Genomic DNA, 26408 nt, shown 5'->3' on the forward strand with positions numbered 1-26408 from the left:
TAGCTTAAGAAACGTATGACTGATATTACACTACTGGCCATTAAAATTGCTACACCACGAAGATGACGTGCTACAGAAACGAAATTTAACCGACAGGAAGAATATGCTGTGATATGCAAATAATTAGCTTTTCACAGCATTCACACAATGTTGGTGCCGGTGGCGACACCTACAACGCGCTGACATGAGGAAAGTTTCCAACCGATTTCTAATACACAAACAGCAGTTGACCGGCGTTGCCTGGTGAAACGTTGTTGTGATGCCTTCTGTAAGGAGGAGAAATGCTTACCATCAAGTTTCCGACTTTGATAAAGGTCGGATTGTAGCCTATCGCGATTGTGGTTTATCGTATCACGAGATTGCTGCTCGCGTTGGTCGAGATCCAATGACTGTTAGCAGAATACGCAATCGGTGGGTTCAGGAGGGTAATATGGAACGCCGTGCTGGATCCCAACCGCCTCGTATCACTAGCAGTCGAGATGACAGGCATCTTATCCGCATGGCTGTAACGGATCGTGCAGCCACGTCTGTATCCCTGAGTCAACAGATGGGGACGTTTGCAAGACAACAACCATCTGCACGAACAGTTCGACGACATTTGCAGCAGCATGGACTATCAGCTCGGAGACCGTGGCTGCAGTTACCCTTGATGCTGCATCACAGACAGGAGCGCCTGCGATAGCGTACTCAACGACGAACCTGGGTGCACGAATGGCAAAACGTCATTTTTTCGGATGAATCCAGGTTATGTTTACAGCATCACGATGGTCGCATCCGTGTTGGACGACATCGCTGTGAACGCACATTGGAAGCGTGTATTCGTCATCACCATACTGGCGTATCACCCGGCGTGATGGTATGGGGTGCCATTTGTTACTCGTTTTGGTCACCTCTTGTTCGCATTGACGGCACTCTGAACAGCGGACGTTACATTTCAGATATGTTACGGCCCGTGGCTCTACCCTTCATTCGATCCCGGGGAAACCGTACATTTCAGCAGGATAATGCACGACCGCATGTTGCAGGTCCTGTACGGGCCTTTCTGGATACAGAAAATGTTCGAATGCTGCCCTGGCCAGCACGTTCTCCAGATCTCTCACCAATTGAAAACGTCTGGTCGATGGTGGCCGAGCAACTACTCTTGATGAACTGTGGTATCGTGTCGAAGGTGCTTGGGCAGCTGTACCTGTACACGCCATCCAAGCTGTGTTTGACTCAATGCCCAGGCGTATCAAGGCCGTTATTACGGCCAGAGGTGGTTGTTCTGGGTGCTGATTTCTCAGGATCTATGCACCCAAATTACGTGAAAATATAATCACATGTCAGTTCTAGTATAATATATTTGTCCAATGAATACACGTTTATCATCTGCATTTCTTCTTGGTGTAGCAATTTTACTGGCCAGTAGTGTAAATAGGAGCGGGGTACAGACCCAGTCTGATACATCGAATGCATCTCAGACTGCCTGGAAGTTGTTATGAAGCACGAGCTTGTCAGTACAGCGTAGGCACCATTGAAAATGGGAGTTGCAGTGGCCAGAGGGAAAGGGCAGGAGCTGTCCGTCTCGTGTGCTGTCAAGTACAGAGCGCTGGAAGTAAGAGAGGGAAAGACACACATGCGGTTAGCCCTGCCTCGCTGCTAAACCTACAGCCAGCAGCTGAGGGCATTGCTCCGCCGTTACGCAACAGCTGACGCTTTTTTGTGGCCAGCGCAAAAACGCAAATCAGCGGCGAGTTAAATTGCTTTCTGTTAATGCAGACGCTGTTCGTTTTCTCCCTTTTCCCCAGCGCTGTCTCGTACCTTTTCTACCTGGCAGCACGCAACTCGGTACAGTACCAACATACCAGGTAAGCACTTCCGTCACTACGTCTGTTAGGGCATACGTCTTAAATTACTTTGTTCCTGATTAACTGTTTGGGACTCTTCCACCGCAAGTGCAATTAGTGAGCATTAATACCTTCCTAAATATCGAACGATACGCTGCAATAAATTTTAAATTACTGGAGTAAATAGCGCGCAGAATTTATAGTAACACAACCATCACATTAAAAATGCTTTCCAATGTTTTTTTACATGCCAGTAGCGGATATACGTATCAGAAAATTTATGACACCTAGCTGTACTACAAAAATTTAATAATTTTCTACCGGTTTCGATCACTGGCCATCATCTGGCACCTGAATCAGCGTTAGAAAACAGAAATGACAACGGAACCTCAAGTTTAAAACGTCATAAATACATGAAATGCACAAATTTAACTTACGAAATATTGGAACCTGCAAGTTACACGACAGTCATTCTGAACCGTACAATCGTATTAAGTGTTAGTTTCACGAGTACTAACATGAGGTTTTGTTGTCATTTCTGTTTTTCAGATGCCAGATGATGGTCAGTGACGGAAATAGGTAGAAAATTAATAAACTGTTCTAATGCAGCCAAGTGTCATGAATTTTCCGAAAAAATATTGACGCCAGCTATGCATTCTGGGTTCCACTGTGTAAATATGTTCCTTGATTCCAGAATATTGCCGGTATTGTGGTAAATTTCCTGCAGCAGTGTGTTATCTTACTGCCAAGCCGACAATTATATTGCACCTCAGTGCTTATAAACTATTTACTACCGCTGCGTGAATAGTGAATAAGCCCTGAGGTGCAGTACAAAAATCCCCGCAGCTACGTAGGTAATAGACAACAGTGTAATCATAAAATCTGTCGGCAGTGAAGATGCACAACACTTTTCACTAGGTGGCAAGCAACTTTCGAACACTTGAAAATGTATAGCTATTCGCACTTGCACATCCACCGCCTTGTGATGTTTATATTAGCAAAGAGAATTTGTGAGAACCCAGCTTAAGTGCCGTTACACAAAACACAAAGGATGTGGCAAAATACGTTTGTGTATCTGCTCAGATATGGGATTTGAAATGATAAAAAATGACAGGGCTAACGGCAAGTAAGTCTGTCCTACAGTATTAGGTGTTTGTGAAGTTGCCGGCAATGACGTATCATGTTCCCTAAGATGTCTTTCTGTGCAGGTTAGGAGTGAAAACATCCTAACCTCTCCCCAGACCCCCAAGCAATACATTCCCTTGTGAAGACTTTATTCTGTGTTTAATACCAAGTGTAAAACGGTATTATGCTGGACGTCTGCAATGTCGAGCTCACTCGATATAGGTAAATAAAACTTATGTTTATGTGACTCGGTACGTAATTAATAAATAATTATTTAACTAATTAAGAACACGGGGTTTTAGTTTGATTTTTACGTCAACATCATTGTACTAGCAACGATAATAAAAAAAAGTGAGAAAGTAGTTACGGGTGAATGACATAAAATGAAATGGAATAAGAGTAGTTGAAATAAATATTTTCGACTATATCGAGATAGACAAAGATTCACATTAAAAGAGTCGTCTGTCGACAAGAAGTTAATTTTACTTAGTTTCACGACTTGTAAGCTTTTAAATACACACGACATCACGCAACAAAGGCATAACGCACTAACACTAGAACGACTGAAGATCACATATTTTAGTATACAGGGTATTACAAAAAGGTACGGCCAAACTTTTAGGAAACATTCCTCACACACAAAGAAAGAAAATATGTTAGGTGGACATGTGTCCGGAAACGCTTACTTTCCATGTTAGAGCTCATTTTATTACTTCTCTTCAAACCACATTAATCATGGAATGGAAACACACAGCAACAGAACGTACCAGCGCGACTTCAAACACTTTGTTACAGGAAATGTTCAAAATGTCCTCCGTTAGCGAGGATACATGCATCCACCCTCCGTCGCATGGAATTCCTGATGCGCTGATGCAGCCCTGGAGAATGGCGTATTGTGTCACAGCCGTCCACAATACTAGCACGAAGAGTCTCTACATTTGGTACCGCGGTTGCGCAGACAAGAGCTTTCAAATGCCCCCATAAATGAAAGTCAAGAGGATTGACATCAGGAGAGCGTGGAGGCCATGGAATTGGTCCGCCTCTACCAACCCATCGGTCACCGAATCTGTTGTTGAGAAGCGTACGAACACTTCGACTGAAACGTGCAGGAGCTCCATCGTGCATGAACCACATGTTGTATCGTACTTGTAAAGGCACATGTTCTAACAGCACAGGTAGAGTATCCCGTATGAAATCATGATAACGTGCTCCATTGAGCGTAGGTGGAAGAAACTAAAATGAGCTCTAACATGGAAATTAAGCGTTTCCGGACACATGTCCACATAACATACTTTCTTTATTTGTGTGTGAGGAATGTTTCCTGAAAGTTTGGCCGTACCTTTTTGTAACACCCTGTATATCGTGCCTGAAACCAGTAGTAATGTTGACGTGATGGGCACTCTCTTACTGCCTTCCCATAAACACACACACTTTGTCTTAGGTGCCTATAATTAGTTTGTTTCTTGCATACTCTAATAATTTCATCGTACAGATCATTCACAAGCATATTTATATGCATCGCGAATAATCGTAACCAACTTACACTAGGAGTGACTTGAACAAGGCAAAGAACCTCTAACTTTTCTGCATTCTTATTTCGTATTCTGTCTCTGTGTTTCGTGTGACGTACGATGATTAATTATCAGACGTATGATAACATCCACATCTTTTGTCACGTAAGTGGTGGATTTTGAGGTTGTCGTCTATTATGTAGGAAATGTGTGTGTTTTGCTGGGTGTCGGCACTGTCTCTTTATTACACTTATCTACCATTTAGTAGTCCGTGAGAACAGCTCTTACTTGCAGAGATTCAGATATTTTAATCTCGTACATCTCCACCGATTCGCTGTTTTCCTGGAATCAGCAGGATCTGCGCTTACACTAATCGAACATTACACGAGGATTAAAAAGTCTTCACAAACTTAGGTAAAGCTGGGATAATGTTACGATTCATAGTCCAACAGATTTCAAGTACATTAGAAATATAAACCTCGGAATTTCCCTAGACGCAGTACAGATCATAACACCGAAAAACGTCCAGCTCATTACAAGCCTACGAGCATTTTCGAAGGAGGCAATACGTGAATCCACCTGTAAAACGTAATATCGCGTTAAGACGTAATAATTGGTTAGAGCTGCCTCGGATGATGTTCTTGTGCCAGCTTGGGTTAATACTGTGTGAATTCTAAGATCGTGTGGAGATTTTTATAGCGTCTTTTGCGGCCCTCTAGAAATGATTGTCATCCGAAAGCTTTTTTTCTTTCTGTGAACATAAAATCCAGTGGCATCCCAGTATTACGAAATTTCAGTTTCAATAGCACTGAAATTTGCGACTTCGTTATGCACTGTTTACTGCATGCACGTCAGAGCCTGCGGCCAGCTGGGAAGAAATTAATTTGGATGACAGCTACGTGTTTACAGGACGAGAGATGAGCAATTTGCCTCCAGTTACGCTAAAGATACTGAGCACGGGCTGAAGTTCACCATGTTTGTTAATGCTGTTACATCTTACCCGTGGGAAGTGTTATATTTCAGGAAACCACTTTGTAATATTTGAGGGTAATAATTTGCATCTTTAGGGCATTATACTTGACGTATCCTCATGATTACTTTACAACACACTGTGCAAACATAGGAGTGTGATGTCAGGAAGGGGATCAGGCCTCCAGTTCTCACCAAGATTTCCTCAACCCTTAATAAAAATATGCCGAACCCGTAGAGAAATTCTACTGCGATTATCTGCATCTGCGCAGAGCCCTAATAATGAGTACTTCGATTCATTCGGTCCGAAAAGTTCTTTAAGAGCGAAGCAACTCCGTATTTTTAATTGGAGAACATGTTATGAGTCTTTTAACTTAGCACTCGACAGTGGGACTGTCAGTGTCAACTATGACGATTTAGACTTAGCCTGCACCACGTATTTTCTGAATGCGTGACTGTATCTTGTAGTACGGAGGGGCGGCAGCCGGGGCAAGTTCCAGCACGTGTGCGGAACACCCCCCCCCCCCCCCCCCCCCCAATCCCCAACCCCACTACCGCTAAGCGGGCTGTCCGCGGCTCAGATATAATCTCTCCCGCGGGACGGAAGTTTCCGCTTGTCAGCCGGGGAGCACTGAAAGGAGAACTCGGCGCACCGTTCCAGTTATTCCACAAAACGCTTGTCGGTTTTCATTGTACGATAGAATCCCTCCACAACGTCTGTATGGCCAGATTACGCCGCAGCTACCGTATTACATCGCAATAATATCTTTAGTTAGTACAAAATAAATACTATGCACATCGATGGCTTAAAATGTACAGCAATTTGAAAGCAAAGCTGTAGAATGGATATCTAAAACATCGAGAGTTTGCAACCCTTCCCTGTTTCTTTTTATCTTCAAATCACTTACGTAATATCGTAATATACACAATACTTTGGCGCTGTTGAATATTTCAAGTAAGAAGCTTAGGACCCCTTCACCAAAAATTAATTTTTGGTTGTAAAATTTTATGTATGCTTGTGTAAAGAAACATGTATTTTGATTGAGGACCCAAGAGACCATATGTGAATATTTATACTATACGTACAAATAAACGAGAGTGTGGTCTTCAGTTTTTTCAAAGGCAGCTAAGAGATGCCCAGCAGTTCGCTTTTGCCTTTTACCATCCGGATCACCTCATGTAATCATCATTCTCTGTAGCTCTTAACGATTTCTAATATACTGAACTAACTTTTATTCAAAATGTGATCAAATAGTTTATCACAGTTTCAGTCCACACTTTTACTTTGATAATCACTGTACTGCTAATTCCAGTTTTCACCTCACTGTGGGATAGACTGAACATTTCGACGTGTTACCGGTCTGGCTTTGCCGTGACTTTGTTACTTATTTTCAATATCTTTTTTTCTCTTATGGCGCAATCTAAAACTGCTGTCTTTCGAAGAGGTCCGAGAACTGTAAATAAATCCGCAGCACAGATGTGAAATTTTTCTTTTCAAAATTCACATTTGTTCACATCTTGTGTAGTGAAAATTTCATACCATTCAACTTATAAGTGATCTTGCCCAAATCGTAATAAACATGGTCGCTACATATGTTTTATATAACTCGTTGCCCTATAAGAGTATTTGCCTTAGCTGTGCGCAAAGGCACTTTAAGAATGGGCAAGTAATTTATTTCATTACACTTTGCCATTAAGTCTAGCAATCTCTTGAGGGCTGTGAGATCCATTTACACAAATCTTGGTAAGTGTGCATTAATGTGTAAAAATCGTCTGTGGTCGAAGTACTAACATTAACTGTGGTGTAAGATGGTGAGGACGTCAGCTACGAAAAGCTCTACGGCGCAAACTAAGTCCTGTTTATTCCCTTCTTATTTCTACGTCAAACCAGTTGTATTTAATATTTTCCAATTTAATTTCAATCGAAGCAAAAAGGCTACTTTTAGTTGGGCCTTTTAATTCAGTTGTTTTCGTACAAGTTGATACACGGATATTCAGTTTCCTCAAGTTCTAGTGATATTTTTGTGGATCAACCGTGAATCGATTCCTGATAGAACCTTGTGCTTTCGAAATTGACTGCAGTCAAACTTGGAAACCATAAATACAGCAGTATGGATAAGAAAATAAAAAGCTTTAAGTAATATTTATTACCACCCTTGAAAGTTAAAGCTGAAAAGATCTAATTTCATTGGTTGTACTTATTTATATGTTATGTTAAGCTAAGCATATACAGCATAAGCTGTACAGCAACAAAGCTTTTACAAAGAGGTTCGTAAGTCAGTGATGATACGAGTTTTCCTGGCAGATTGAAACTGGGTGTCGTGCTGGGACTCGAATCTGGAATCTTTCCCTTTCGCGGGCAGGTGCTCTACCGATCAAACTATCTGGGCACAACTCACGACCCGCCTTCACAGCCTTACTGCCGCGCTACCTCATCTCCTACCTTCCAAACTTCAGGCAAGTTCTCCTCCATATCTTGCGCCACTAACACTCCTGGAAGAAAGGACACTGCGGAGACACGACATAGCCGCATCTTGGACGATTGTTTCCAGAGTGATTTTTCACTCTGCTGCTGAGTGTGCAGAAGAACTTCCATGAAGTTTGAAAGTAGGAGATGAGGTACTGGCGGTAGTGAAGCAGTGAGAGCGAGTAGTGAGCCGCGCTTGGGTGGCTAACGAACCAAACATGGCACGTGCCGTAACCCAGTTTCCAGAACCTTTGCTCAATGGAAGATGAGTCAAAATAAGTGAACACTTGTCTCGACTTATCCATAGACACTCGACCGTATCTGAGGAAATAACGGTCTAGGTTTTCGACGTAATTTGGATGCCTTTTACGCTCGATGACGTCAGCCGAAATGGTGGCAAGTGGCTAGCATCACGACTTCTAACTTTCGCGCCAAGTGTTAGAAACACGATTATTGTTTTTATTTATTTATTTCTACATATGTCCGTTGTCCGCAGCTCGTGGTCTCGCGGTAGCGTTCTCGCTTTCCGAGCATGGGGTCCCGGTTTCGATTCCCGGCGGGGTCAGGGATTTTCACCTGCCTCGAGATGATGGTGTTGTGTCGTCTTCATCATCATCATCATCATCATCATCATCATCATCCATCCATCCATCCCCATTACGGTCGGAGGAAGGCAATGGCAAACCACTTCCGTTAGGACCTTGTCTAGTACGGCGGTGCGAGTCTCCCGCATCGTTCCCCTACGCTCTGTCACGGAGTATGCGACACCACCACCACCTATGTCCGTAACAGATTACTATATGAATGCTTCTTATCAAGCTAGGGCATACAAGGACACTATGTTAATTGCAAAATTACAACTGGGTTTCACAATAAGAGTATATATATGATAATTTTAGAAGATTGTAACCTCTGAAAATACCATACTCACACGTTTATATTGCATGATAATTGTATGACACTTTTTTCTGGAACCAAGTTGTAATTTTACAATTAATATACTGCCCTTTTATTTCCTAACTTGGTAAGAAATATTCCAGTACTAACCTTCTAACGACATGGGCAAATAAACAAAAAACAGAACGTTGATCGGTTTTCGAACACGGGCCGATAAAGTGAGAGTTCGCTATGCTAGCCATTGAGCCACCACCTCGACTGAGATTATCGCCCGCTAAAAGGTATTTAACGTACGTCGAAAACTTTGACCGTCATTTTCTCAGGAACGGTGGAGTATCTCCGGATATGCAGAGACCCGTGTTCGCATATTTTGGCCCGATCTTCCACTGAGGATAGATGGTGCTTGCCTTGCTCTCGTCAGTAGCTTGAGTGCTGACCCGCGTGATGGAAAGGTACCAGGTTCGAGCCCCGGTCAGTTTTAAAGGTCCGGGACGTTTCAGATCACCGCACATTCCACTGCAGACTGAAATTTCATTCTGGAAACAATAATGATGTGTCGGAGGAGACGGGCTATCTGGCTTGCTCACTGACGAAGGTTTTGAAGAGCCGTGGTATTTCGATCGTGCGAAGGCATGAGCTGGAATGAATGGTTGGGCAAGAAATCAACCGTCTCTAATTAAATTGCAGAATTTCACTTCTGAGATAAAAGGCTTAAACTTTTCTTTATGTCTACAAGACGCTGCAGAGCCCGATTTCCTATTTCTGTGTAGTTTTTTGATGGTCTTTCTACATTTAATGGTACTTGTAACACAGAATGTTACGATACACGAGCTCACTTAGCTACACAGTGGGGAAAGACGAGCCAGTCAGAGTATCGAGACGTGGTAACAGAGGAGTGGAGAGCTGCGGTACTCACACTAGTGCAGGATGATGTCGCTCCGGCCGTGGTTGCTAGGTACTGGCGCCAGTTGTGTGGCTCGCGTCCTGTAAAACAAGAGGATTTCGTTAGCCGCTGTCGCAAGCAGGAGCGAGGGCAGACAGGTGGGTGGGTACGGAACAGCCGTGAGGGCGGCCAGACGGAGACGGAGCGCCAAGGTGAAGGCTAGAGGCGGCGGCGGCGGCGGCGTCTTGCGCAAGCAGTGCGGAGCGGGCCGTGAACCACAGCGACGCGAAAACAACACTCCGGACGCAAGACTTGACAGCCGCCCTGCCACCTGCGTGGCGCGCATATCTGGGGAACTACACGTAAAAACAACCACCAGCTGCTGCTGCTGCTGCTGCTGTCTCCTGTTCCCTCAGCTGACACTTGCTGTCAACTTTGTTATGTTACGGGAACGAATGGAATATTAGATAAAAATCTTATTGTGCAAATACTTGAAAGGGAGGGGGGGGGGGCCGTTCATGAAACTAACGGGAAAATGTTAATTTTCAGTTTATTTTTTATATATTAGTAGAACACATGGACGATGGTAAAATCACATCCGAAGTGCCTGAAAAATAATTTAATGTCTGACGCGACCGTCGTGCTACGCCCATTTTTTGAAGGAACTCTTTAATACTAGCTCGCTTAACCCTTCCTGCGTCTGCGATTCCAAATGACATCATTAAGTATTTCTGGCTTTTTTGAGCTTCCCAATGCTTCAATGATACCGTTTGGCATCGCTTCACGTAGTTCCAAGTTTGGCCAACAGATCACAGTGGCGTTTGCTTTCGTGACTCGCCGTTTCTTTGACGTGCAGAACAGAAAAATGTCGTGAGTTAGTGCTACTGCATTTGTGAGTGAACAATAACTTGTGTTTAGTTTTATTCTGTGTATAGTGGAATTCTTGGTTATGGAACCAACTTTACGTAGTTCCTCATGGGCAAGGGAAATAAATACGGCCAGCCGAAGTGGCCGAGCGGTTCTAGGCGCCTCAGTCTGGAACCGCGCGACCGCTATGGTCGCAGGTTCGAATCCTGCCTCGGGCATGGATGTGTGTGATGTCCTTAGGTTAGTTAGGCTTAAGTAGTTCTAAGTTCTAGGGGACTGATGACTTCAGAAGTTGAGTCCCATAGTGCTTAGAGCCATTTGAAAAGAAATACGGTAAGTTTACAAAACAGTTATGTATGCATTTTTTGAGCAACTATTATGTAATTTCTAATGATGCCATTTGGAATAATTATTTTATTTATTAACCAATAGCTTCAAATAACTTTTGCAATGGATATGGCATATGTGCAACATATACAGTAAATATTCGTCACAAAAAAAATTTCCCCATTTTTTTTCTAAATGTGACGGTCAAAGGGTTAACAACGATTTCGTGGATTACTTTTCAGCAAACTTGCATGGTACACATTTAGAAAGCTGTGATATATACTGTTTGGTTTTATTGGTCATCTGTGACTCTGTTCAAATGGCTCTGAGCAGTATGGCACTTAACTTCTGAGGTCATCAGTCCCCTAGAACTTAGAACTACTTAAACCTAACTAACCTAAGGACATCACACATCCATGACCGAGGCAGGATTCGAACCTGCGACCACAGCGGTCTCACGGTTCCAGACTGTAGTGCCTAGAACCGCTCGGCCACGCTGGTTGGCTGTGACACTGTTACTTATCTTAGAAACAATAAAAAACCAGCTGCTTTGCTTATGAAGAAGCATTTCTTCTTCTGCCTGTGTTACAAACGGAGACTTGCGCAAGTGTTCGATTCTTTCATCACTCAATTACGCGAGAACCTACGCAGTGCAAGCGACATGAAAAATGCAGTATGAGCTTCACATTTCCAAGTGGTGTCAACAAACGAACATCCCATTCTCCATCCGGGCCACATCAGCTGGTGGAAATATCTACTGGTTCAGAGGGATAACAACTCCTACGATCACAAGGAGAGGCTTCCAAACTGTATTCTGGATTCTGTCAAGCCAGCTTACACGTTTCTGGGCGATCCTGAACTTCTAATGAAGTTAATTCACGGCAAAACTCAGAATCCAAATGAGTCTCTTCTCTAAACGATTCTCTAAAACCGTATTGTAATCTGCTATTCGTATCAAAATTGGAACTTATGATGAGATTGTTATATTTAATGATGAGAACATAGGGACGATGACCTTACTACAGAAAATGGTGTGTAAGGTAGGAAATTTCACTCGAGACATCTTGAGAAAAATAGATTTACAGTGCCTCTCTGCAGCTGAAAAGTCAGTTGAAGAGTTGGTAAAGGAAAGAAGGCAGGAAACATGAAACCAGAAGGGAGGCCTTGAAGGGAAAGAGGACCCTGAGAACAAATCTGGAACGTTCTGACGAGACAACATAAGAAAAAACGTGAGGTTGAGCTTTAAATTGCATTTCCTGAAAAATGGCGTTTCTTAAAGTTTACTATCTTTTTCCCACAATCTATGAAATCTAGAATTGTGAAATTTTGTATACTTATTTGTATAAACAAAATAAATGTTGTCTCAAGAGTAAATTTTGAAATTCTGAATGTTAGCTGAGATATGGAGTGAAGTGCATGCAGTTTTGCATAAATGTTATATTATGCTTACAGAATTATAATTAAAAACATTATTAAAATTTTCCTATTCCATGTACTGAAAAAACTTCAAGGGAGAAGCTTACTATATATAAAGAGATTAAACAGAGTTTTTTCTTAGAAATAACAGTTTTTGAGGAAAAAGGTACGTATATTATTTTTTGAAAATAAAATTTTTAAGTTCCATGAAGTGTTAATTTTAAGTAAAGCCTTGTACAAAATTTCATTGTTGTATCTTCAAAATTGTGGATTTCCCCTATCTTTTAAATAGTGTGTGCAAGATGGGTATTGCCGCTGTGATAGGAATTATTGTCAGTTTACCACGATATATTTCTTTCGGTAGGCATTTAACTTTACATTGCTTTTCTTCATTGTCTCATCTAAGTGTCGAAATTTGAAGTAAATCGGCCATGAACTTTGAAGTAAATCGGTCGAGTACTTTTCGTGATGTTTGGGTACCAACAATTTTTGTAACAACCTTTCCCCTCAAGATTACATACATATATGTTTTAGTCATATAGCGAACTCTTATATGGCCACTGATCTTTCCCTTGTCTTTAAGATAAAGTGTTCAAAGTTGCATCACGATCAAAACAAAGCTGTAATTACATACAAAACAAGGAAGCAAACAAACATATGGACACACAGAGGGAGAGGGAGAGAGGAGGAGAGAGGGGAGGGGAGGAGAGAGGGGAGGGGAGGAGAGGGAGGGAGAGAGGGGAGGAGAGAGAGGGGAGGGGAGGAGAGAGGGGAGGGGAGGAGAGAGGGGAGGGGAGGAGAGAGGCGAGAGGGGAGGAGAGAGGGGAGGGGAGGGAGAGGGGGAGGAGGAGGAGAGAGGGGAGGGGAGGAGAGAGGGGGAGGGGAGGGAGAGAGGGGGAGAGGGGAGTGAGGAGGAGGGGGAGGGAGGAGAGAGAGGGGGGGGTGAGAGAGAGGGGAGGGTGAGAGAGAGGGGGGGTGAGAGAGAGGGGGGTGAGAGAGAGGGGGGTGAGAGAGAGGGGGGGTGAGAGAGAGGGGGGTGAGAGAGAGGGGGGGGTGAGAGAGAGAGGGGGGTGAGGAGAGGGGGGGGGTGAGAGAGAGGGGGGGTGAGAGAGGAGGGGGGTGAGAGAGAGGGGGGGTGAGGAGAGAGGGGGGGTGAGAGAGAGAGAGGGGGGAGAGAGAGGGTGGGAGAGAGAGGGGGGAGAGAGAGAGGGGGGGGGAGAGGTGGAGGGAGAGGGGGGGAGAGAGGGAGGGGAGGGGAGAGAGAGAGGGGGGGGCGGTAGAGAGGGAGGGGAGAGAGAGCGAGAGGGGGGGGAGAGAGAGGGGGAGAGAGAGAGGGAGAGGGAGAGATGAGAGTGGGAGAGAGAGGAGAGGAGGAATATCAGTGTTTGTTTCTGAAGTTCCAATATCCCATGTTTTATTACCAGTTTCTTTCTTCTGAATTATGTAGGAAAAGTGTCACCGACAAAAATGTTCTGTTGAATAACAATGAACGAACACACACACACACACACACACACACACACACCACACTCACAGTTAGTATTTGGTGGGCCGATTCTAGCATCCAAAACTGTCAGTCCATTCTGATAACAATAACACAGGATGGAGAAAATTACCTGAATGGTCAGATCAGGGTAAGGAACATCGACTCAAGCGAAATACTCCAGAAAGTCGGAGGTATCATTGTTCGGAGCTACGGTCGCAAAACGACAGCCAGTCAGAGCGACGAGTGCGCGAAGTGTTTGCATTTGAAATAGCTTTCTCGAGCTCATGCTTGTCATACTAAAGCGCGCGGTTATTGATTAAATTAGCTGAAGACGAAGGTTTCATTTGAACATGTAAGCTAAACATCGGAGGACATCGAAAGGGTGCACAAAAGGCACGTCGTTTTGTATTATCACGTAATAGGGGAGGAGAGTGTAGCAGATATGATACGCGAGTTGGGATGGAAAGTCATTAAAGCAAAGACGTTTTTCGTCGCGGCGAGATCTATTTACGATATTACAGTCACCAACTTTCTCTTCCGAATGCGAAAATATTTTGTTGAGCCCAGGCTACATAGGTAGGAATGATCATCAAAATAAAATAAGAGAAATCAGAGCTCGAACAGAAAGGAGTGGAATGGTTGGGAGATAGTATGATTATGGTTCGATGAACCCTCTGCCAAGCACTTAAATGTGAATTGCAGAGTAATCATGTAGATGTAAACAAACTTTAAATGCCATCCTTGGATGGTTACGTTGGAAGCGAATTTTCTGTTATGCTTACTAGGTAAAGCTTGACTATTATTTAAAATTAGCTGAAATATCGTAACGCCATCAATCTCTTAAGATAATTAGCTGTACTGCAGAAACACTGTAGTAAGATTGTGACATGTGGTACTGTAAGGTGGAATGTTGCTAATACTGAAATAAAAGTGTCAGATGTTTTCATTTTTGATTGTGAACACAGACCATGACTAAACTTTCATTCTAACAGGTACCGTAGATAAGTACTGGAAAATTATCACAATGGCGGGAAAAAAAATTTGCATCATCTTTTTTCCCCAAATGATTTCTTTTATGTCAAATGCTCACAATTCCTGCTCCAATATTACCACAAAATTGACATCGTCAAAGAAGGAATTGTCACATCCTCTCGAAAACTCCTGTCGAGTTGCTAGTGAGATACTGACGCATACTCGTAATTGTTTTCATAATCTATTCAGCAGCGGCACTAGAACATTCTAATACGAATATTGTGGAAGCGAAGAAAGACGTGTTATTTCATCTTCACACACGTTAAATCATTCACACGGGCAGGGAAATTATCATCTTGGAAGACTTCAATTTATCACACAGCTCGCCTATTCGTTTTTGTGTGAGTGTAGGTCCCACTGAAAAATCATGATCCTTACGGAACAGTACGTCAGAGTAAGACCGTACCGCTACGAAATGATCCTCACCACGGCACTTACTTTTAGAATACAATGTTAGATTTCAACAGGCGACTTCCCAGACAACGCAGCAGCAACACTCATTTTACAAGATCTAATTTTCCACAATCTTTAGGCAAAACAAACATGTGCACTGAAAATAACGGGCAGCATCGCAAAGCGCCACACGTACATTAGTAGCGTTCACTGGCTTCTCTATGATGCTTAGAAACATGTTGCACCTGCGCTGCTTCGCTAACTAATGTGGAACTTACCGCCATTAAACAAAATCTGACGCTACGTGAATCCAATGTTGCACTTATCTGACTTTAGTATATGGCAATATCCTGCTGCCATGGACATGCCAGGCAAGCAATTGCTTCGTTACAGTGAATTGAATGAATGCCTCCAAATAGTCATTCGCGGAATAAATTTGGTGTATATACTAATGGGGACACTGAATCTAGGTTTACGGTTTTCCCGTTGGTTTGGTGTCTGCAAAATACTGTGGTCGCTCTGAGATTCTGCGCTCTCTAGTTGGCGCCAGTGCTTCTCTGCTACTTCAGATACAGACACCACATCTTTTGACTAACAGATTAGAACCCATGTTACAAAAAATTATGCATCCTCTGACGCATTGAATCAGAGCACGATATAAAGTTACGGAAAGAACGAGGCGGGCACTTCGAGTTATGTGCTCAAATCGAGAATGAAACCTTCGCGAAGTGTGCTGCGGAGAGGAACTTTTGGACAGAAAATACGTTAAGTATTAGTGGCAGATTACAATGTTCTGTGACGATGGTAAAACAAACAAATGTAGCGCGTACAGAATCTTTGCAATAACTCATTGCTATGATTGTGCATCAAATGTTGTATCTGCCCGGCAGCGTAATGCTGACAACACAGAAATGTGTCATTGGATGTGAGCAGCTAATTACGCAATCGTGTCTAGGCGACTTTTCAAACTCTAGTTGGGCAAATATCGGACTGGCTCTACATTTGTTTGCCAGAGAAAGCGACAAAAATTTACGCAGGTTGTCAGACAGAACCTAGCATACGTTAATCGGAAATGGGGTATGAGATTTCCAACACCAGTAGGTTTCTTTGCTGTCAAAAGTACTACCCAACTACAAACATAGCTTGGAGGTAAACAGAGGCCTCAGCGTGAGATCTCGATTAAGCGGAAAGAGAACAGGAGAAACAACCGGGAAGAAGGAAGTTGTAGAAAAATTACGCAGAGACATAGGGGTATGAGCAGAATGCATGTTGAACTTCAGTCTGTCACGTAAGACAGTGAAGTTCTCTCTCTCTCTCTCTCTCTCTCTCTCTCTCTCTCTCTCTCTCTCTTTGCGCTGAGTGGCAGTCACTAGAGGCCAGTGAACATAGCCACACTCGGCACTGTGCCATAGAATTGCAGTGGCCTGAACTTCTCCTCATCGGCAATAATCGCTTCTTTCCTTCTCCAGAGAGAGAGAGAGAGAGAGAGAGAGAGAGAGAGAGAGAGAGAGAGAGAGAGAGAGCGAGCGCGCACACACGAACAAATGGGAAGCGGCATTGCGACATAGCATTCATTTCGCTCTCTCGTTTACCTAAAACTGCTGGACCGTTTTGATTTCCGCACGATGGCTTTTCCCTTTAGGAGTGTCAATTTCGATGTTTTTCTTAGAAAAACCACTTTATTTGAACGAACATTAACGCATCGCATGCCGGCAAGAAAAGTGACTAAAGTCAAAAATCGGCAATTTTTTGTTTTTGTCACTGCTCCAACGTGCAGGAAATTTCACATTTGGTCCGCAGCTCGTGGTCGTGCGGTAGCGTTCACGCTTCCCGCGCCCGGGTTCCCGGGTTCGATTCCCGGCGGGGTCAGGGATTTTCTCTGCCTCGTGATGACTGGGTGTTGTGTGATGTCGTTAGGTTAGTTAGGCTTAAGTAGTTCTGAGTTCTAGGGACTGATGACCATAGATGTTAATTCCCATACTGCTCAGAGCCATTTTGAACTTCACATTTGTAGCTCGTTATTTTTCCGTTTCAGGGCACTCGTGTCAGTTTTGTTGTAGGCTACTTCATGATTCGCCACAGCAGGAACCGTATCACTTCAGCTTTGCTACTGACACTTGTGCATGGGAAAGCTACAAATCCGAAGTTGTCAAACTTTTCGTGCGTTGGTAATTTGAATGCAATTTTCAGTATCACTGATTATTACAATGTCTGTGTTTATATAGTGTCTGCATATAACATTAAAATGTCCTTTCCACTTGCGTTTCAGAAGGAACAGACACAGTTTTGGCCATTACAGCTGTTGTAAATATTACGAAATTTCGTGCGTTGCAGCGCACAAGAAAAAAATGGAAATTTCTGCTATAAAGAATGTTCATATTGAAACTCTCTTCTCGGCGGTAAGTATTCCTGCATTACATAAGTCCACTTATGATTCTATGTTTTCGTAAATTGTGATCCTTGAATCGTACCTAACTGATGTTCCTTGTTAAATTAAGTTTCATAAATTACAATTCTGGATTTTGTATTTTTATAGTACAATAACTTTAATTTGTTTTTCATATTTTATTTTGTGTAATGTAGGTTAGAATGTTGTATTATATTACAGATAAAAAGTATATTATTTGGGGCGGAAAAGTGGCAAAAATATTAGACGAGAGGTCATTAAAAAAATTTAGAAAATCAAGGAAAGTGGCAACTCAAAGAATTAATAATTACCTGATAACACCCCACATTCGAGTACAGATTTACTTGTCCGTTTTACTGTTGTATAGACTATAATCTAACTTACTGCCAAAACTACTTACTTGAAATTTAAAGGGCGTTTTTATTATTTCAGATAAGCTTTACAGAATTAATTAAGTCTATTTTTCTCAAGAACTGCATTTTTGAGTTGTGTCATTGTTCTTGCTAGGGTGCGATATGTTGCCTTCTGAAATTATTACAGTTTTCCGCGAGCAGTTACGTGGTCCAGAGCTGTTTGAAACATGAGATACAAAGCGTGGCGCTTATTTGGGACTATGAAGGTGCTACAATTGGAAGTATTTATACCGGCTGTCCCAGGAGGAGTGGTCAGTATTTAGGGATATGACAGGAACGATCATTCGAAGCAAAGAAAGTCCAGTGAACATGGATTCTAAAACGCATACCTTGAGAACTATGAACACTACTTCGTTTTCGATACTGTGAAACGAATTTCTTCTACTGCGAGCTCTTTGCTTTCCACATTTCATGACGTGGTAGTATGGACCAAAGTAAGAAAAAGAATGTACAGTAAACATGGCCTCTAAAGTGCGCACTTTAAGAGTTATGAGCACTTACTCATCTTCGCTGCTGTGAAACACATCTCTCCCACCGAACGAGTGCTCATAACTCCTCAGGTATACATTTAAGAGCCCATATTTACAAGACTCTTTTGCTTCGAATGATCGTTCCTGTTATATCCCTGAATGCTGACCATTCCTCCTGGGAATCCCTGTGCATAGACGGCAGCAATTGGGACACAATGTTGGTGCAGACAGTGGAACTAGTCATGCAAAGCATGTCCTTGACAAGATATTACTGCCTCTTACAGTATTTTACTTCAAGAAAATTGTGAAGCTGTAGTGAATGTTTCTTATTTCATTGCTTTCAAAAAACTAGTTGCCAAGTTTTAATAATCCATTCATTTCATTTCTTAATGAAGTTTTGAATGCAGTACTGAATTTAAGTGGGACTTACCGATGCCATTATTTGTTTACGTTGATTTAATTGCGACCAAAGGGTATTTCCACATTAATCGCTGGATTTTTAGATAGGTGTTTTTAGTTTCTTCGCCCATTTCTACATTTGTCGTTCAAGAACCTCATTTCATTAACGTCTACAAAGAGAACTCTCCAACTTGAGCCGAACAGGTAAAAAAATATCGTCACTTGACTTCCAGGCGAGCCATTCACGATGAGTCAAATCCTCGTCCATAAAAATGCTGAAACTCCTCTCAATTGCAAAGGTGAATAACGTGAAATTTATGGATGCCAAGTGCCGGAATATCTGGCCGCGCCAGTCCGTCTAACGCACGCAATACCTCACTTGTAGCTCCATCATCGACGGACGGCACGTGACAAATCGACGCCATAGAACCCCCGTGCGGGCGAGCCAAAAGGACGCTGATAGATCGTGGACATAAACCCAAAGCTCTGGCCCGAGATCCAGAAATTTATTCATCGCCTTACCAGAGTAAACTCAGTGTTTTATTCAAATTAACACCGCCAAGACCACCGCATTTTTTTAAATATCATTACTGACACAGACTCCATCCACAGATAAAATCCTGCAATAGTGCGTCAAACACTTCATAGAGTGGCATGCGTTTAATGTTAAATACGAAATGCAAACCGATCTTCCCCGAGGTCGGCTTCTACCAGTTTTTCCATTCGTCTGTAAACGATTCGTGTTAGTTTTTTGCAGCCGTGACTTATTAAACTGATAGTTCGATAATTTTCACATCTGTCAACACCTGCTTTTTTTGGGATCGGAATAATTATATTCTTCTTGAAGTCTGAGGGTATTTCGCCTGTCTCATACATCTTGCTCGCCAGATGGTAGAGTAGTTTTAATGCAATGTTGTCAACTCCTGGGGCCTTCTTTCGACTTAGGTCATTTAGTGCTCTGTCAAACTCTTCACGCAGTATGATATCACCGATTCCATCTGTACAAAAAAGAAAAAAAGTCTGAGGGGGAGTTAGGTCAGGTGATCGGCAGAGGACGCAAATTTTTTGAATTTATTCGGTCACCGATGAAACTGGTTATTATTTGCATGGAGGCTTTAGACGTGTGACACGTGGCTCAGTCTTGTTGGAAATAATATTCTGTGAGTTCGGCGGCGTCCAGGTGCTCTACAAATTTATGGAAGATGCCCATATAAACTGTAGTGACTACGGTCGTATCAGAAGAAAATTGTGACAACAATCCTGGAAGCTGACACCGCCTAGCACACTCCAGACTTTTCATCATGCGGTGATCTTTCGTTGGATAATACGTCCAAAAGGAAACTACGCATTCATATATAATTGATTCCCCTCGGTGGTTCAAGTGGTTCAAATGGCTCTGAGCACTATGGGACTCAACATCTTAGGTCATAAGTCCCCTAGAACTTAGAACTACTTAAACCTAACTAACCTAAGGACATCTCACACACCCATGTCCGAGGCAGGATTCGGACCTGCGACCGTAACAGTCCCGCGGTTCCGGACTGCAGCACCTCGGTGGACAACGAATCGACCTCCTTCAGTGCGGATGCACGAGTACATTTGATCTCCTGCGGTAATCTCCGAGTAGCTAGCATGCGGGACATAGATACTGCGAACAGGTGGCGTTACGTGGAAATGAGAGTCGGCCGAGAAGCGTGCGAGATAGACCGCGCATTTGGAATAAACACTGTGTGCGGATGGCGCAAGTGATTAAAGCTACTTCCTAGTAAACAGGAGATCCTGTGTTCGAATCCCGGTCTGGCACACAATTTCACTCGCTGCCGCTGATTCCGCGATAAGTCTCGATGCCAATCAAATCACTAGTCACTTTCCTTTCCTTCCTCCCCCCTCCACCTTCAATTTATATAAGATACATACATGTCTTCCTACATGTTTTCACAGTACAAACCCGCTCTGAAAGTGTGTACCACGTGTTTCTGCCAGCTAACGACTTTAATCGAATCACTAACTTGCTTGCTCGCGCGTCACGAACTACACACTCTCTCAGGCTCCACAAAAGAAAAAATAAATAAATAAATAAAAATAATTGTGTGGCAGTTTTGGCCGGGAGGCCCCATCCGCGTAAGTTCGGCCCCGGGTTGGAAGTCTTATTTCAGGTGACGCCACACTGGGCGACTTGCGTGTCGGTGATGATGATGTGGACAACAAAACACTCAGTCCACCGACAGAGAAAATCTCCAACCCGGCCGGGAATCGAACTCGGGCCCGCGGCATTATAGGCAAACACGTTACCACTCAGCTAAGCAAGCGGACTCAAGACTTCACAAACCGTGTCCGACGAGGCTACGAACGAAGCAACCAACACAAGCGGAGCAAGAGCGGCATTATAACGGACAAAGAACCTCATGCGCAGAAACAACAATTAACGTGCCAAGAACGGGCGATACTTTTTAATCTCCCAGGGTTACTGAGATCATTGAAGCAACTTTCTACGAAGTTTCAGAGGAAATTATGACCCACTGAAGTACACTGAAGAGCCAAAGAAACTGGTACAACTGCCTAATATCGTTTAGGGCCCCCGCGAGCACGCAGAAGTGCCGCAACATGACGTGGCATGGACTCCAATAATGTCTGAAGGAGTGCTGGAGGCAATTGACACCATCAATCCCGCAGAGCTGTCCATAAAGCCATAAGAGTACCACGGAGTGGCGATCTCTTCTGAACAGCACGTTGCGAGGCATGCCAGATATGATCAATAATGTTCCTGCTTGGTGGCCAGCGGAAGAAACTCAGAAGTGTGTTCCAAGAGCCACTCTGTAGCAGATCTGGACATGAAGGGTATCGCATTTTCCTGCTGGAATTGCCCAAGTCCGACGGAATGCACAGTGGACGTGAATGGATGCAGGTGATCAGACAGGGTGCTTACGTACGAGTCACCTATCAAGAGTTGTATCTAGACGTATCATGAGTCCCATATCACTCCAATTGCACATGTCCCACACCTTTACAGAGCCTCCACCAGCTTGCACAGTTCCCTGCCGACATGCAAAATCCATGGATTCGTGAAGTTGTCTCCATACTCGTACACGTCCACACGCTCGTAGCAATTTCAAATGAGACTCGTCCGACCAGGATACGTGTTTCCAGTCATCAACAGTCCAATGTCGGTGTTGACGGGCCCAGGCGGTGCGTAAAGCGTTGTGTCGTGCAGTCATCAAGGGTACACGAGTGGGCCTTCGGCTCAGAAAACCCATATCGATGACGTTTCGTTGAATGGTTCGCACGCTGACACCTGTTGATGGTCCAGCATTGAAATATGCAGAAATTTGCGGCCACTTCTGTCGCGTTGAACGATTCTCTTCAGTCGCCGTTGGTCCCGTTCTTGCAGGATCTTTTTCCGGCCGTAGCGATGTCGGAGATTCGATGATTTTACCGGGTTTCTGATATTCACGGTACAGTCGTGAAAGGGTCGAACAGGAAATCACCACTTCATGGCTACCTCGGAGACGCTGAGTTCCATCGCTCGTGCGCCGACTGTAGCACCACGTTCAAACTCACTTAAAATCTTTATGACCTGCCATTGTAGAAGCAGTAACCGATCTAACAACTGCGCCAGACACCTGTTGCCTTACATAGGCGTTACCGACGGCAGCGCCGTATTCTGCCTGTTTACATACCTCTGTATTCGAATACGCATGCCTATACCAGTTCCTTTGGCGCTTCAGTGTAGTTCAGGACTGCGTAGATCGCCCGGCACAGTTTGCTACCACAATTAATGCGTCAGTGAACAGGAACACATCTTTCTGCTGTGTGTCCAAGTATGTCTCGCTTGTAATGCAGAGTCTAATGGCTCTGGGCTCTGCAATGCCAGTCCCTTAGGCGCACACCAAATCAGGGACCAGGGATCGCGTGTCGCCTGTCTCGAGGTCAACCCGACCGCAGCAGCCGTCTGCTGAGCCTTCTGCCGCGTAACCGCCTGCCTGGGAGGACCGACCACACACCAAGAACTAGCCCCGCCACGTTATCAGGCGTCGCCTTTGTTCGCAGCTTATCGCTCGGTTTTAATAGTAATGCAGTTTTTATGCAACCAGTCGAAGCACGAGCCACCAAGATTCAAGTCAAGCCGAACGACACAGAGGGCTACGACTATTTACTGTTTTTTTCCGATTACGATCGCTTCTGAAATTTACACTACTGGCCATTATAATTGCTACACCACGAATATGACGTGCTACAGACGCGAAATTTAACCGACAGAAAGAAGATGCTGTGATATCCAAATGATTAACTTTTCAGAGCATTCACACAAGTTTGGCGCCAGTGGCGACACCTACAACGTGCTGACATGAAAGTTTCCAACCGATTTCTCATGCACAAACAGCAGTTGACCGGCGTTCGCTGGTGAAACGTTGTGATGCCTCGTGTATGGAGGAGAAATGCGTACCATCACGTTTCCGACTTTGATAAAGGTCGGATTGTAGCCTATCGCGATTGCGGCTTATCGTATCGCGACATTGCTGCTCGCGTTGGTCGAGATCCAATGACTGTTAACAGAATATGGCATCGGTGGGTTCAGGAGGGTAATACGGAATGCCGTGCTGGATCCCAACGGCCTCGTATCACTAGCAGTCGAGATGACAGGCATCTTATCCGCATGGCTGTAACGGATCGTGCAGCCACGTCTCGATCCCTGAGTCAGCAGATGAGGACGTTTGCAAGACAACAACCATCTGCACGAACAGTTCGACGACGTTTCAGCAGCATGAACTATCAACTCGGAGACAATGGCTGCAGTTACCCTTGACGTTGCATCACAGACAGGAGCGCCTGCGATGGTGTACTCAACGACGAACCTGGGTGCACGAATGGCAAAACGTCATTTTTTCGGATGTATCCAGGTTCTGTTTACAGCATCATGATGGTCGCATCCGTGTGTGGCGACATCGCGGTGAACGCACATTGGAAACGTGTATTCGTCATCACCATACTGGCGTATCACCCGGCGTGATGGTATGGGGTGCCATTGGTTACTCTTCTTGGTCACCTCTTGTTCGCATTGACGGCACTCTGAACAGCGGACGTTCCATTTCAGATGTGTTACGACTCGTGGCTCTACTCTTCATTCGATCCCTGGGAAACCGTACGTTTCAGCAGGATAATGCACGACCGCATGTTGCAGGTCTGTACGGGCCTTTCTGGGCACAGAAAATGTTCTACTGCTGCCCTGGCCAGCACGTTCTCCAGATCTCTCACCTATTGAAAACGTCTGGTCGATGGTGGCCGAGCAACTACACTTTATGAACTGTGGTATCGTGTCGAAGGCGCTTGGGCTGCTGTACCTGTACACGCCATCCAAGGTCTGTTTGACTCAATGCCCAGGCGTATCAAGGTCGTTATTATGGCTAGAGGTGTCTGTTCTGGGTACTGATTTTTCAGGATCTAAGCACCCAAATTGCGTGAAAATGTAATCACATGTCAGTTCTAGTATAATATATTTGTCCGATGAATACCCGTTTATCATCTGCATTTCTTCTTCTTGTAACAATTTTAGTGGCCAGTAGTGTAGTTTTTACGTTTTATATTGCAATTCACAAGCCATAACACGCACCTCAGTAAAACAGTATATGCTTCTCATGGCTGTTTCAACTACTCATTGTCACCGGTTGTGTCGAGCTTCTAAAATTTATGTCACTGTGAAAAGGATTGATGTCCCCCCGTGTGCATCGAGTAAAGTAATCTTACTGGCACGAATCCTGTGTGACCTCATGTGACAATGGCTACCTCAAGCTTGCGTGTTTTATTTTACATACCATGTGTGTACCTCTAAGCTCCGTGGTTATATCACTAAATCATTTTCCACGGGCCTCTGTATGTGACAAATTTTTTTTCTTGTTTTGTTTCCAAAAACAGAATGCACAGTAAGAAAGGGCAGAAGACTTTCCCACGCTGGTGCTCTTTAACAAGTCGCCTGATGGAAGGCCCGTGCGAAAATCCTTGCCAGCGCCTGAGAACGTCAAAATTGCCCTTCCTGCCTCGCCGGTGACTGCTGTCCTCTGGCACACGTGAAGGACATGAGGCCGGGCGACACCACAGCCCTGTGGGAATCGACGACCTGAGCGTCTGCTGTTCAGGAGATTCACAACGAGCCTACATAATCGTGAGAGTACGTTATCGCTCATTTTGGTTTCAGAGAAACGGGAAACAAGTTACTGCGTAGTGTAATGTGCTGCGAATACATAGAAAGAAAGACCCCTTATCGTTTAGCTACAATATAGGTCAGCAACTGGAAGCAGTTAATACCATGAATCATCTGGGAGTAGGCATTAGGAGTGATTTAAAATGGAATGATCGTATAAAGTTGATCGTCGGTAAAGCAGATGCCAGACTGAGATTCCTAAAGAAATGCAATCCTAAAACAAAGGAAATATGTTACAGTACGCTTGTTCGCCGACTGCTTGAATACTGCTCAGCAGTACCAGATAGGATTGATAGAAGAGATAGAAAAGATCCAACGGAGAGCAGCGCGCTTCGTTACAGGATCATTTAGTAATCGCGAAAGCGTTACGAAGGTGATAGATAAACTCCAGTGGAAGACTCTGCAGGAGAGACGCTCAGTAGCTCGGTACGGGCTTTTGTTGAAGTTTCGAGAACATACTTTCACCGAGGAGTCAAGCAGTATATTGCTCCCTCCAACGTATACCTCGCGAAGAGACGATGAGGGTAAAATCAGAGAGATTAGAGCCCACACAGAGGCATACCGACAATCCTTCTTTCCACGAATAATACGGGACTGGAATAGAAGGGAGAACCGATATAGGTACTCAAGTTACCCTTCGCCACACACCGTCAGGTAACTTGCTGAGTATGGATGTAGATGTAGACCCAAAGACAGGTGAAATTTTGGCGAAGTCACGGCAAAGTCAGGCACGCACTATCAATTTAACACTATCGGTTTGTTGGACTGTGAGCTGTTGTGTGACAAATCCCACTAGAAAAATGTACTACAGTAACAACGAAAAGTTTTAATTCTACTTGCTTTGAAATCCAAGTGTACGTCCAACCGATTTAAAGCTATATATACCTCCAGTGTTGGAATTATATAGGGTAGTCTGAAACAGTCTAAAAAATTTGTAAGGGCTTTGTATGGTAGGTTGTGCTGGAAAGTAATTACTGAAGAAAAATTCCATACGTTGCGTCTTTTCCGAGTTAATTAACATTGAAGTTAGCGAATTTGGCAGTTGCGCACTATAATTCAAGCGGCCAGTCTGATACAATTAGTGTCAGCTATTCTCATAGCGTGGAGGATGGCCCAGGAGGCTGCTCAGCCTTTGGCTCGGATTCGGTCCTTGCTATCGTCCCACGTTCAATTTGTCATTAGTTCTCTTGTTTGGTTTATGGAAATCAAACAAGGACACGTTTGGAGACACCATATCTGGCGGGCCGCTTGAATTTGGATGCACAACGGCCTGATTGGCTAACTTCAATGCTAATTAACCATAAAGCGACGAATCGGATATTTT

At 43.9% G+C, this 26408-nt stretch overlaps 1 protein-coding gene across 2 annotated transcripts in view; it reads right to left on the reverse strand.

Moving 5' to 3' along the window:
* LOC124594412 (protein FAM43A) overlaps positions 1 to 26408 on the reverse strand; it is a 623045-nt gene that overhangs the window by 473216 nt on the left and 123421 nt on the right. For both annotated transcript variants that reach the window (XM_047132783.1, XM_047132782.1), the window contains exon 2: positions 9712 to 9779. The gene's annotated coding sequence lies outside the window, so the exon portion shown is untranslated. The remainder of the gene's footprint in view (positions 1 to 9711; positions 9780 to 26408) is intronic.

This window comes from Schistocerca americana, chromosome 2, assembly GCF_021461395.2.
Source record: "Schistocerca americana isolate TAMUIC-IGC-003095 chromosome 2, iqSchAmer2.1, whole genome shotgun sequence".
NCBI lineage: Eukaryota > Metazoa > Arthropoda > Insecta > Orthoptera > Acrididae > Schistocerca > Schistocerca americana.